The sequence below is a fragment of the Cupressus sempervirens genome, chromosome 1 (assembly GCF_028749045.1).
Source record: "Cupressus sempervirens isolate cs-2001-9-10 chromosome 1, ASM2874904v1, whole genome shotgun sequence".
NCBI classification, from domain to species: domain Eukaryota; kingdom Viridiplantae; phylum Streptophyta; class Pinopsida; order Cupressales; family Cupressaceae; genus Cupressus; species Cupressus sempervirens.
The window spans coordinates 334,649,502-334,664,453 of record NC_143118.1 but is presented as its reverse complement, the minus strand read 5'-3'; positions in this window follow the sequence as shown (position 1 = coordinate 334,664,453).

Genomic DNA, 14,952 nt, shown 5'->3' with positions numbered 1-14,952 from the left:
AAGGCTTTCAACTATAATTTCTTTTGAATGTATGTCCATTTTTTGTCAAAAACCAACATGTACTAATTGGGCTATAGATTTTAGCTCGTTTATCAAATTATGCAACAACTTAGTTTTTTAGAAACTAGATTCCATTCTACACACTTTGAAAAAAAGAAGTTTTGATTTTAGATTAGTTTTCAATCATTTCTAGGGGGAGCACACAAATATTTCACGTTTTTGGGATGTGTCTAATTAAAATAATCATAAAAAAAGACACATTATAAAATTACTCAAAAAAATGGGATAAACTACATAGTGTTAGGTAACTTTTGACCAAAGCGATTAAAGAATTTCAAAAAAAAAAGTTAAAATTTTAGGGGGGCCACACTTTGTACTATGTTATATTTTTTCTGAATAAATAGTACCACTTTTTGTGGCCCCCTTTTTTGAGGACCTAAAACTAAATCATTTTGAAAAAAAAATAGCAGTTTAGAAACTAGATTCAAAGGACTACTACTTTTATTTTTGTCATTTCTTAAAATTTTGAGTGTGACTATTTTCAAATTCTTGTTGAAGTTCAAAAATTGCTGATTTCAGAAAAAGGTGTCCATTTATACTCCCATTTTGGCACCACAACTTGATGCACTTACCTAGTGCTCTGGATAGGATCATAAAAGCCCTGTGGAGTCCTAAATCTACCCTCAATGTGCTCATATAGTCTCATAATAGCTATAAGAAGAATCTCTGAGATTTTGATATCCCTAAGATGCTAAAAGAGAGCTGCCTTAGGAATAGAGTCAAAGGCTTTGTGTAAGTCAACAAAGAAGAAATAAACTTTCGTCGAGTGGTGGCAAGCCTCCTCAATGATGGCCCATAAAGTGAAAATGTGATTAGTGGTCTAAAACTCTAAACAAAACCCATCATGCCCTCTAGCCTGACAATGTTGTTGATTGAGCTCATTGGACAAGATACTATTTAGCACCATCGAATAGAGTTTGGAAAAGATATGCTTAACCATGATGGTCTTGTAGTTTTCAGGGTTTGAACCTAGCCCAGATTTATGGATCAGATAGATAATATGTTGTGACCAAGAGTCAGGGAAGCTGACGTAAACCACTCAATTAAAGAGCACTGTAAGAAGAGGACCTAGGACAAAGATACCCAAATTAAGAAATTCTACTTGAAATCCTTCCTCATCTAGAGTTCCACTACTGCTGATAACTCTAACTACCTCACAAATGTGGGAAAAGGAGAAGAGGTGACAACGGGTGGGGGGGGGGAGGATGAGATGGAGAGGGGGCCAGTTTGGAATATCATAGAGGGTGGAGATATGGGAGGCAAGGGAGTGAAGGTCCAGAGTAGAGGGAGGGGGGATGGCGAGGAAACATGGTGCACCAAAAGAGCTTTGGAGATTGGAAGAACAATGCACAAAGAGACTTGCATTGCAATAAAGTGAACTTCCATTTCTTATGGCAAAGAAAGTGGTGGTATTGAAGCCTCAGCTGAGAAGAAGAGGAGGAAGAAGTAGTGGATGGAGCAAAGTGAAGCATGTGATGAAAGGATTTTTAGTCCTCATCAAACCACTAGTTCACGGGGCAAGACCTGCTAGTGGGGCAAGGGGTGAGTGAGGAGGTGTAGTGGGGAATGGAGAGAAGGGAAGACTCACACAAGGTAGATGCAAGGGAGTGGAACATGGAGATGACATCCCCAGATTCAAGGAAGGGGTCCTGGGGGAGAAGTTGTCTAAGGTGGTGGATGAAGAGCTCTGCATCACCATCGGAGAAGCGAAAAGAGGTGTAAGCATGGGGGGAAGGCAAAGGGGGGTGAGAAGAAGCGGATAAGAAAGGGGGAGAAGATGACAGGGGTCCCCGAAGGGTGATGCTAAGGAGGGCATGGTTAGCCATAGGAAGGTGAGATATGGTAAAGCAAAAAATGAGAGGGATGAAGGAGGTAGTAGAGAGAACATAATCAACAATGCTAGCACCCCCACCATGTGGTCAACAAGTAAAGAGTTTAGATCCAAGAAAACAAGAGAGCCCATTCAAAATCACTAAGTCGGAAGACTCACATAGCTATAACAAATTATGAACATACCTAGTGAATGGCACCTAAAAATCCTTAGAGAACTGAAGTAGGCTTACAGAACCAGAATTAGAAGTAGCCATACACATGGGATCAGACCTGCGGTCATGGAGAGGAGGCTATAGGTCTCTAGTATGTGCGTCAAAGTCTTCTTGAATAATGATGTCCCCCATGATAGAGAATTTGGTTATGTACTCAAGAAGGTCCTCATAGGGGTCCCCACCCTTAGTGTTATGAACTGCATAGTACGAAGATGTTGGCGAGAAGTAACAGACGCTGATATAGCTATCCCTATAGACCAAGGTTCCTCAATCAATGCAAATCCACATGAATCTGGCATAGCTTTTAGAGTGAACCAAGGAAATTTTACTGAAAAGGTGGTCCAAAATAAGATAGGTGAACCCACTAGAGCCTCTAACCCCACTAGAGCACCTGACTTCATCTCTAAAAGAGGAGAGCCATTGATAGCTAGAAATACTAGTAAGAGGACACATGGGGCTCTCATGTGTCTCAATAATAAAAAGAAAGTTAGCAAAACCAATAGCATCATTAAGTAAGCCAAACATAGACCAGAGAATACCATTACCATTCCAACAATTGAGACAAAAAGAGCCTATGCTCAACTATCACTAAGCCAGTCATTTGGCTTTAGAGGCTACCCTTGGAACTCATCTTGTAGGAAAAGTATCATTGATTATAGGTTTAAGGTTTCTGATGAACGCATATTTACCCTCTTGTCTTGTTGCCACAAGGAGGACATGAGCTTGCTTCAGTTTTGCCATTTGTGATTGGGTGAGGTCATCATCTAGGTAGATCTTAGGGGAAAGAGAGAATAACTTTTTCTTTGCTCTAAGAGCCCGCAACCTATCAGAGAGGGAGAGGAAACAGATGAAGAGAGTACCATTAGGCCCTAACCAACACCTATCAAGAGTGATGTCTGAAATGCCCAACTGATACTTGAGGAAAGAGTATCCAGTAGTTGAAGGATCATCAATAGAGGAGAGACCACAAACTCGTGGGTAAAAGCACAGATCTATGTCACCGTTTGTGATACAAAAACCTATTTTGGTCAAATCTCATTTCTTTATCAAAACTCAATTTTTTTCAAAAACTAAAAATACCCTTTTATAGATCTCAGATTCAATATCATCATTTTATAAGTTTTTGAGTGTTTTGATTAGTTATAATATGTTATAATCTCAAAATCTTATAAGTCGATATTTCAACATTTTAGAAGATGCTCTCTCAAAAAATGAAAAAAAATAGTAAATCATATCAAAAAAATTAAAAAATTATATTTATCACTAGAGGAGAGAATCCTCTTCACGAATATGTATTTTTTTTTCAAGAAGGTATAGATTTGATAGGGAAGTTTTGACGGGAGGAAAAAACTATTGGATTTTGACAAGGTCAAATTTGAGTACTTATAACAAAGAAAATATACATAAAAAATAATTATTTCTTTTTTCCTTCACTAGCTATACACGTCATCTATAAAATATTTTCAAATCAGAACAAAAAAAGATGATTTGCACATACTTGTTTGACGGGAACTACATCCTATACTTTTTACAGTTAAAAAAGGGACTTCAAAATAAAATAAAATGAATAAATTCTTAGTCAAAAAAACTATAAAAATTATAGGCATAAAATTCATACAATTATACACATTTCATCAGTTTACATCATCTTCATATTTTAAACACAAATACCATTTTTTTTGTCATTAATGTTGAACTGTCACATTCTGATATCACTTTTCTTTATAAAAGGTGACACAGGTTTGTGCTTTTACCCTCGTAAGTTTAGTTCATCAGTCCTCCTAACCCACTCATCATCCATCTTTCCTTGTACTAACTTCTTAACACCTGAAAGGGGAGCTTCAGCTGCAAAACTATATAAAGAAGCCCAAGAATTCACCTTTAATTTAGTCTCTATTAATAGTGAAGAATGCCTATAGACAATCTCTAATTGTTTCTCCTTGATAGTGTCTAACTCCTTGAGCTACATGGTAGCAAATTCCATATTAGCCTTGAGGCCTATATTTTTAGCAACAAGAGGTTGCATAGTATCTCGTAGAGTGTGGTTCATGAATTCCAACAAAGTCAATCATTCTACAATTTTAACATAGAGTGAAGTTGACCGAGAAACAACACTTTGAAGGGCAACACTAGTAGACTCCACTGTAGCCAAGCGATCAGCGAGCTGCTGTAGTGTAATTTGATCAAAAAAGTGTGCCATAGCTTATAAAATAAGGTGTCCCTAGAAGGTCAAATCCTTACCACAGGCCAAACATTTTGTCAAATAGTTTATAGATAGCTAGGTGATGTACAATCAGTCAAACACTTGAAGATGTTGTCACCAAACCAATCCTTGATGATTTTCCTATGGTAAAGCCTCTAACAAAAGATGTGGAACGAGTGATTGAGGAGTGGAGTTAGAGAAATAATGAATACTCCCAAAAAACATGGCTGGCTTAGAACTTAGAATTGCGCTCACGATAGAGGAGACCAATATGTCAATCAAATAGCATTTGTTTCCACTGAATACCTTGAAATTTTTGAAGTTGCACTTCCGCTTTGCGTTAATATTAAAATTACCTCCAAATAGTAGGTAATAAAATCAAGTCACAAGAGCAAAAACCCCACAAAAGTCCACAAGAGCAAATGACAGAAGAGAAAATTTGAGGGAGCAAGAGGCAGCTAGGGCATGGAGGGAATCCAAACCACCAATGGGAGCACACGATTGAAAGCTTAGGAACATGGCAGAAGTTTGAGGATCATGACTTGGTGCAGGTCAAGAAGATCACGGCTAGGCTCAGAAGTTTGGCTCAAGATCATAGCAAATATGCTTCCATCCACAAGCATCGATCGTAGGAGCAGGATTAGAGATCGAATGCATGAATCATAGATCATAGGAGCAGGAGCATGAATATTTCATTATTTTGGGTCATGTTAGGATTAATGTAATATTTTTAATTGTAGCCACAAAGGAAGAACATCTCAGGCATATTAGGCATTTATTGTAGAGGCTAAAAGAGGAGTAATTGCTAATTAATTTGAAGAAATGTTCTTTTATGAAAGACAAGACTTTGTATTTGGGATTTTAGATTTTAGCTAATGGTTTGAGAATGGAACCTAAGAAGGTTAAAGCAATTCTAGTTTGGTATTCATATGAGAATATGGGTGAGGTAAGATCATTTCATGGTATGGCTAGTTTCTATAGAAAGTTTATCAAGAATTTTAGTTATTTTTGTAATGTTATGACTGAGACTAAGAGAGGATATCAAAAGTATTCCAAGTGGACACATGGAGCGATAAGAGTTTTGAGATATTTAAACTAAAGGTTGTTGAGTTACATGTATTAGATTTACCTGATTTTGCTAAGGTATTTTAAGTTGAGTGTGATGCAAGTGGTAGTGCAATAGAAGCTGTGCTAAATCAAGAAGGTAAACCTATTACTATCTTTAGTGAGAAGTTAAATGATGCTAAAACAAAGAATTCTATGTATGATCAAGAGTTATATGTGTAGGGCCCATTTGCCGTTGCACCAAAAGCCATGACTGTTAGTGAACATGGAACACCACATAATTAACCACCTGTGGGCAGGGGAGCGCGTCGCATCACCCAAAAATCTCCCCCTCGACGCGCATACCAGGCGCTTACGCGGGTCGAGAAGGCACCGGGGAGATTTGAACCCATGACCAGGCCAAAACTAGGCTCTGATACCAATTGTAGGGCCCATTTGCCGTTGCACCAAAAGCCATGACTGTTAGTGAACATGGAACACCACATAATTAACCACCTATGGGCAGGGGAGCGCATCACATCACCCAACAATATGCTAATGTTCAACACTTGAAGAAGTTGAGACATTACTTGATTCCTAAAGAGTTTTTGTTCTAAACTAATCATAAACCTTTAAAATATTTGGGGAGTCAACATAAGTTGAATTAGAGACATATGAAGTGGGTTGAATACTTGCAAAATTTTACATTTGTGATAAAACATAAAAGTGGAGTTACTAATTGAGTTGCAAATGCATTGAGAAGAAGACGTTCTTTTTTGATCAAGATGAAGGTTGAAGCTCTTGGATTTGATGAGATGATGGAGTTGTATGATACTAACCCTGATTTTTTTGAGGCACAAAGAGAGTGCAGAGTACCAAATCTATTAGATCAATTGAGTAAGTATGACAAGTATTTCATTCAAGAAGGTATGTTGTTCAAAGGAATTCAGTTGTGTATACCAAGAAGTTCTTTGAGAGTTAATTTGAATAAAGAAAAACATTGTGGTGGATTGGATGGACTCTTTGGTATTGATAAGACAATGAGTTTGCTTAAGGATAAGTATTATTGGCCACAGATGTATAAGGATATTTAGAAGTTTGTTAGGAGTTGTGGAATTTGTCAAGCTGCAAAAGGAGTATGTCAGAATACTGGATAGTATATATATATATTTCTATTTTTGAGAAACCTTGGAGTGACATTAGTATAGTTTTTTTTCTTGGATTACCTAAGATAGAAAAACAATATGATTCCATATTTTTTTATTGTGGATAGATTTCCTAATATGACACAATTCATACAATATAGCAAAACATCTGATGCAGTGCATGTTGTAGAGCTTTTCTTCAAAGACATTCTTAGGTTACATGTATTACCAAGAAGTATTATCTCTAATAGAGATAACAAGTTTTTTGGATATTTGTAGAAGACTTTGTGGAAGATGGATATTGAGTTAAAGTTTAGTTCTACATTCCATCCACATACAAAGAGACATATAGAGGTTGTGAATAGAAGCTTAGTTAATTTGTTGAAATGTTTAGTTGGAGATAAGCCAAGTAATTGGATATGGTATTGGTACAAGCTGATTTTGCATATAATAATTATGTGAATAGTAGTATCGAGAAAACACCTTTTCAGATTGTTACTAGAATGCAACCTAAAAGTATATCAAATTTGAGGGATATTGCTAGTGAAGAGAAGATAAGTGTTGAAGGAGAAGTATTTGAAAATTTTATGAAGTCTTTCCATGAAGAAGTGAAGTTAAGGTTGGAACAAAGTAATTAGAAATATAAAGAGAATGCAGATAAGTCTAGGAGACATCATGTTTTTGAAGTTGGAGATGAGGTGATGGCTCATTTGAAGGAAGGCAGATTTCTTGGAACATATAGTAAGCTGAAAATGAAGAAGTTTCATCCTTGTAGAATCTTGAGGAAGTTTGATAGTGGTAATGCTTATGAAGTTGAGTTACTTGATGAAATGGATATATCTCCTATAGTCAATGTTGCTGATTTATATAAGTATCACGAGTCAGCTAGTGAATTTTTTGTACCATATGATTATGCTAAGAAGAAAATTGAAGAGGTTGAATATAGATTGGATTAGAGAGTTGGTAAAAGCACAAGAGAAAACCATTACTAAAAAATATTTGGTGAAGTGAAGGAATAGATTTTTTGAAGATGCTACATGGATTTCTCAAATTGAATTGAATTTAGCTTGTATTGTAACATTTCAATGATTTAGGAGAATAGTTTCTTTCAACTCAGGTTGTTTGATGCAGGAGCATCCTTGGTTGCCTTTCTATCCTACTCATCTTTGTGCATTTTGTTAGTTATTGTTGAGTTGCAGTTGTTGTTGAGCCTCAGTATTGGCTGAGCACAGTGATTGTTGAGTACAATATTCATCAAGTTCCTATTTTGGTCGAGTCCTATTATTGTTGAGTTCCTTCATGTGTTGAGTGAGCTTGCTAGTTTGCTAATGCCTAGTTCCTTCTTTGACCGAGCTTGTTTGTGGTTGGTTCCTAGTATGTGATGACTTGTTCATTACTTTCAAGATATGAATAAATGTAAGCATTTTACATTGGGATGCGTGTAAACCATTATGAGGTTGACCTTCTTTAATGTCAAGATCTACAATCTTCTGTAAGTCATTTTGGCAAGTATAAGTAGAGTTGTCTAGGCTTAAGGTTAGGGTGTGCTTTTGGAAGAAACTTAAGAAATCATAGGGAAGTGATTCTAGAGTTAGAATTTTCAAAGATTATGGATCTTGAAGTTGTAATCATCTTGTACTGGTCATAACCCAAAAGGACTTATAGCTGGGCATGCTTGTTGATACCATGATGAACTTATAAAGATAATGTTGTTTCTTCTCTCCTGTGTGTTGTTCTCTATTATTTGTTTCTATTGTGCTTATTCTATAGAAAATTTGGAATGTTAGGTGTGCCTTTGGACCTAACTTTCCAATCATCTTTGTGTCAATTTGTATAAATAAATAAATAAATAAATAAATATATATATAAGACTAGAATGTAAACCTGTCAAGTAGCCACAAAGAAGAATCAATTCAATGCTAAGAGACATAGTGAAAACTTAATTGCAAAAGTTACTAGAAATGCTGGTTTCATTTATCTAATCTCTAATAGTCAATGTGTTTCTCCTTTAGTCATAGTACCTTAAAAAGGGGGTAAATGGAGAGTTTGTGTATATTATAGGAACTAAACTTAACAATTAAGAAACATCATTTCCGTTACATTTCATTGATCAAGTTCTTGATAACTTGGTTGGTAAGAAGTATTTTTCCTTTTTGGATGGGTTTAGTGGATATAACTAGAAGAAGATAGCACCCAAGGACCAAGAATAGACTACCTTTACCTATACTTGGGAAAAATTGCATATTTGGTGATTAAATGAAGATTTACATGGATGACTTTATGACATATGGATCCTCCTTTGAAGAGGCACAAGCTAATTTAGAGAAAGTTCTCAAATGATCAAGAATATAATCCTTCTCTGGATAGTGAGAAATGCTACATGATTATGGAAGGAGTTATTTTGGGCCTCTAATTATTCAAGTTGATTCTAGCTAAATTTGAGGTGATCAATACTCTTCCTACTCCAAGAAAGAAAAAATATGTTAGAAGCTTTCTTGGGTATGTCAGTTACTATAGGAGATTTGTCAAAAATTTTGATCAAATTGTAGCTCCACTCTATAATTTTTTGAAAAAAGGTTTATGATTTACATGGCTTTCAGACCGTGACAAAGCATTTTAGTAGCTTAAATTGGTCTTGACTAAAGCACATATGTTAAGAGCTCCTAATTAGAGCCTACCATGCCATATCCATATTGATGCTTCAGATTATGCCATAGGATAGAAAGAAATAGTTGTGGAATGTGCTATTTATTATATCAGTAAGAACTTGCAAGGGGCACAACTCAACTATATCGTCACTAGAAAGGATCTATTTACAATGATTTATGTACTTAATAAGTTTAGGCATTACATAAGTAGTTATGAAATATTTGTGCATACAAATCATTTAGCCATAAAATATTTGATGAATAAGCTTGGTACTTGAAGGAGATTGGCTTGATGGTTATTACTCATGCATGATTTTTATTTAACAATAGTGGAAAAGCTAGGAAAGGCCAATGTAGTAGCTAGTTTTTTTCTCTCAGTTGCATGTACCAGATGATTTACAACAACCAATGATAATTTTCTAGATGAACATCTATTCTCCATATCTGCTCAAAATCCATGGTATACTAACATTGCTAATTACCTTACTATAGGAAGAACTTCAACTCATTTCTCTTCAAAAGAGAGAAGGTTATTGAATGAGAAAAGTTTGAAATTTTCTTAGATTGTTCGAAGCATGCTTTACACAAGACCTAATCAGGTGATGCATATATGTCTATGAGAAGATGAGACACATGACATCCTTCGTGCATGTCATGATGAACCATGTGGAGGACATTTTGCAAAAAAGATAGTATCCTTCAAAATATTGACAACAGGTTGCTACTACTCTACTCTACACAAGGATGTTGTTAGGTATATTAAGAAGTGTGATATATGTAGAAAGATAGGTAGACCTACCAAATCTGATGAAATGATCCTGCAACCATAGGTAATTGCAACACCTTTTGGCAAATGGGGAATTGTTTTTGTTGGACCAATAGAGCCTTCATCAAATGCTAAGTCATACATTTTAGTTTGTATTTATTATGCCACTAAGTGGGTAGAGGCTAAACCTATGAAACGTGCTAGGGATAACAATGTTGCACATTTTTTGCATGAAACCAGTTTTACTATATATCATGTCCCTAGGGAGATAGTTACTGATCAAGGTGCCTAGTTCACCTCAAACTTGATACTTGTCATCATGAATGAGTATACCATTAGGCATTGAAAGTCTTATCCTTACTGTCCTCAAGATAATGGCAATAAAGAAATTACTAATAGGGAGATTGAAGAAATTTTAACAAGGAGAGTAACCATCCATAAAAAAGATTGGGTACTTCATCTTCCTAAAGCAATTTGGGCTTATAGGACAACATGTAAAACTACTATTAGATTTACACCCTTTGAATTGGTCTATAAAAAATCACCTGTTATGCCTATAAAATTTGAGCATAAAAATCTTAGGACACCTTTGGACTTAAACATTGATCTTACTTAGGGATAAAGAGACATAATTTTATAGTGGAATGGTTTGGATGAGTATAGAAAATCTACTTTGCAAAATATTGAGGTTATCCAAAAACAACACAAGAAGTGGCATGACAAATTCATAAAGGAAAAATAGTTTTTTGTTGGTGACTAGGTGCTTCTATATGATTCTTGCTGTTAACACACACTGAGAAAGTTTCAAACCAGATAGTTGGGGCCATATCAAATAGTATCAATCTTTAATAATGGTTTTGTAAAATTATCTACAATAGATCCTATGTATTAAAAATTGTTGGTGAATGGTCATAGACTTAAATCTATCTTAAGCCACAATATAAAGTGGAGTTCTTGAAACAATTTTGATTTGAAGAAACTCATGCTCCTCCTATAGAAAAAGTATCTAGGTCACCTATCTATATTGCATATTCTCTGACTCGTTTCAAAGACCCATAATAATAAATTTCACTTAGTAAAAGCCACATTCTCCATAATAATTCCAACTCACCTTCTCTCTTTATTGCTTGCCACCTCATCCTTACTTCAATGTCTACGTACAAAGCGAAATATTTTAACCAAGCACTTTCCAAGTAACTACTCTGCCTTCGTACATGTTTTTATTTAATTTAATTTTATAACCAAACATTGTTTTGTATAGACTTATCACTTTCTCACATAAGCATAGTAGGACCCATGCTCCATTTGAAGTTGGAGGGGATGTGCGATATTTTATTATTATTTGTGCATGACATTTTGATTTGATTTAATTTTCAAAGTACAAAAGAAAAATTTCAAACTTTGTGTTATAATGGTTTGTTATGTTAAAAGATTTACATCTAAAGATGATGTGACAACTTGTTCATGTGAATTCATTTGAAAAGAAAGAATTCATTAAGTAGACATACAAATGAGTTAAAGTATTAATCATGGCATGAAATGCTTCAAAAAAATGGTTGAATTTTTAGAAACCATTTCCTTTGATTAAATTGGTTGCTTTTGAAATAAATTTTGACTGCAATCTTTCAAGTTTGTTGGCCTGCAAATTTGTGTTATTTCCTATGTGGGGTTCTTAGCTAAATTTGGAAATAATTTAAGAACAATTGTAATGGGGGGAGATTTAATTCATAATGAACCTACAATCCATGAAAAAATCCTACAAGATAATGCTTTTCATCCCAAGTTTGAGGATTTTGGATGGCTATAATACTTTTTCAAACTTATTGCATGGGACGAGGAAGTTTTTGAATTCTTCACAAACTGGTGTCATTATAGTAAAGGGGCCTAGAGTCAATTGTAGTGAAAGGATAATTCCAAAAGTGTGTGATTTACCATCAAAAGTTGAAATGTTTGAAGAATATTTGGACCCAAGATCTACTAGGCCTAATTTACCTTGCATTTAAATAGGTGGTTTGATATTGACAGGAAGCAAGGCACAAGGAGAATATATCTACTAGAACCCTATGGACAATGTGCCATATATATCATGCAATACATAATGTGTAAAGGAAGACATCAATAGTTTCATGGTATTCATTTACAACTTCTTAGCTGCCTTCACCATCATAATAGACCAATCAATCTTCCACATTTCTTGTTCATTTTTTTTTTTGAAGAGAGCTACTGTTGTGCAAGAATGTAAGCCCAATTCTGTTTCAAAAAATTATTTGATTAAATTGTTGGTTGAAAGAGATTTAAATAAGTAATTAGATGTAATACAAGATTATTTCTTTTTTATCGATGAATATTTTCCTACATTGGCAGGACTTGGAGGTCAAGGGGTAGGAAGAAGAGCTATCACAGTACCTGGTACTAAAAAGATTATAGAACAATTTGAACCTTCACCTTCAAGTGCCACTAAAAACCCTAGGGAAGCTAAAAATAAAAAGGTTGATAAATGCCCACATGTCCCTAATTTTGGGAAAGGAATAGAAAAATTCACTCCTTGTGAAAACCTTGTCACTTAAACTAGTGTTAAAACTAGGTCTTTTGCTAGGAAAAATGAACATGAAACAAGTAAAGAACCAACAGAGGGAAATATTGAATAACTTGGCAAGTCATATTTAGGATGTATAATGTATTAAAATTTCTTCCTCACATCCTTCTAAAAGGAAAATGGTACAAAAATAAACATTGGCAACATTTGCTATTTAGGAGAATCTTTAAGGAGAAAGAGGAACAATATTTCAAAAACTTTGTTTGGTACTCATGTTAGAAGAAGTGGAAGGATTGCTAGAAACCCTAGTGTGGGTGGTGTTTCTATTGACACTCCTATTCATGATGATGTTTCTGAACCTAAAAAAAAGGCTCATGAGCTAGACTTAGCTAAGGATGACCAGAAAAGTATGCCAAAGGAAAATTTTAAAATTGTTCAAACTAAACCAGACAAGTTTCAAAGAGTTGATGATGCCATTTTCATTGAAGATGAAAGCAGTGATGATGATTCAACACCACATAATTTGGTATTTATCTAGAAATGAAGGGCTCCACATATTGTAAATGAATCTTTAGATGACAGGAAAGGGGTCACGAATGATGAAACTATATTTGTTTCTTGAAATGTATAAGAAGAATATCCTTTAGCCACTAATTAAAAATCTTGAAAACCTTGATGATGAGTACCCAGAGATCAACATGGAAACTATTGATAGAATCAATAAAGAAATTGTGAATGAAGGATTGGAAACTTTAGTTTAGTAAGCTCAACAATTAGAGGTGGATCATCTACAATAGCCAATAATTTTGAATCCAGAAAGTGTAATAGTGTTGTGGACTAGGCATCCAACTGATAAACTAGAAAGTGATAAACAAGAAGCTGCTATGGGTCTAGGATGGATAAATTTTGAACAATAAGGTTCAATGCCTCCACCATATTTTTCTACCAATTTGATAGTAAGACTGAGTTTATATTAGTATATTTTAATTGAAAAGGCTATGTGGAGAGAGGAGAAAAATAAATTACAACATATCATAAACAATCAACAACATGAATTAAGGGATAAGGAGGATTAGATCATAGTATTGAAGGAAAAGGTAACTCAAATTACTGCTATGATACATGAATTACTTTAGTGTCAACCTCCAACATAGTTATATACCTTGTTCCTTAAAGAATAGTTGTTGAATTTCAAGATGACAAGAATAGTTCAAGGTCTTAGTCCATCTTTGAAAACCTCAAATCAATTTAATCATTCCTTTCAAAATTCTCATGAAGTGCTTAAGAATATTTTATGTGAATTATATTTACATAGTTTTATAGTCCTTGATGATAGGGAATATAATCAAATAATGCACGCGGGTCAAATTCAATTAAGAGCATTCATGTCCTGGATATAGAATGAAATAAGTAAGGAAAACCAAGCTAGGCCTTACATGGAAGAAGAAATGAATGCACCTCTATTTTTGAGAAATGAAGCCAAATATCCAAAAACTTGTTACTATCATTGGTTAAAGGTGGTATTTAGTAAATCAGGAAGTGAAAAGATTAATGCACTCAAAGATGCTGCTTGTTCAGAATATGAGCAATTGTAGGGTAGATAATTGCAAGAGTTGAAAGGTCAATCATATAGAGATGGATTATGGTTCCACATGATTTGTAGGTAAATGAACCACATTAACCCCAAAAGTTCATAATGGTAAGTAGTCATGCTCCTTGGTACATAATGTTAGGAAGAAGTAGACAAAGCTTTTGAATCCCTCTTAGGTTTCAGCCACCTTTATTCATCCATCCATTACTTGGTGTTCATGAAGACATGGATGAGCATGACATGGGTTTTGAAGTTAGAATTTGGGGATATATTAAGAGTACAAAAGGATTTTATGGGAGCTTCATAGAGAAAGGATCGACATAGAGCACCCAAGAAGATTTTTAGAATGAAGGGTCATTTAGAAATTCCATACTTGCCAGTGGATTAGAAAGAAACCAAGTTGGAGGGAATGATGGGGCCTGATATTAGTATGTAGTTTTTATGGTTATTTGGAGGGTTTTATCTTTTAAACTCAAAGAATTTTAATTATATTTTTGTATGCACCTATAAACTACTATGCATTGCTAAGACATATCTCTTAAGACATATTATGGTTTCATAATTATAATACTAGAATTAGAACTTATGGTTGATAAATGAAATCAAGTGTATGCATAATCATGTATATAGTACTTTCTTCCTTAAAAATCTTTATGGGGTAGGTTCTTGTAGCTATGTGCCACAAGAAAGAATTAGTTTGTTCATACAATTAATTCTTTCTATGGATTATTGAAATGAATATATGTTTTGAAATTAGGCATGTGTACTAACCTTTTGCACGAACAATTCAAAAGGAATTAAAGAAACACTATCAAATGTGTAATGAAAGATTCATGCTGTAACCACATCCAAGTGGTTAAGCAAAATATTAGGTCAAGGAAACTATAAATTGATCATGCACAAATCTAGAGTCA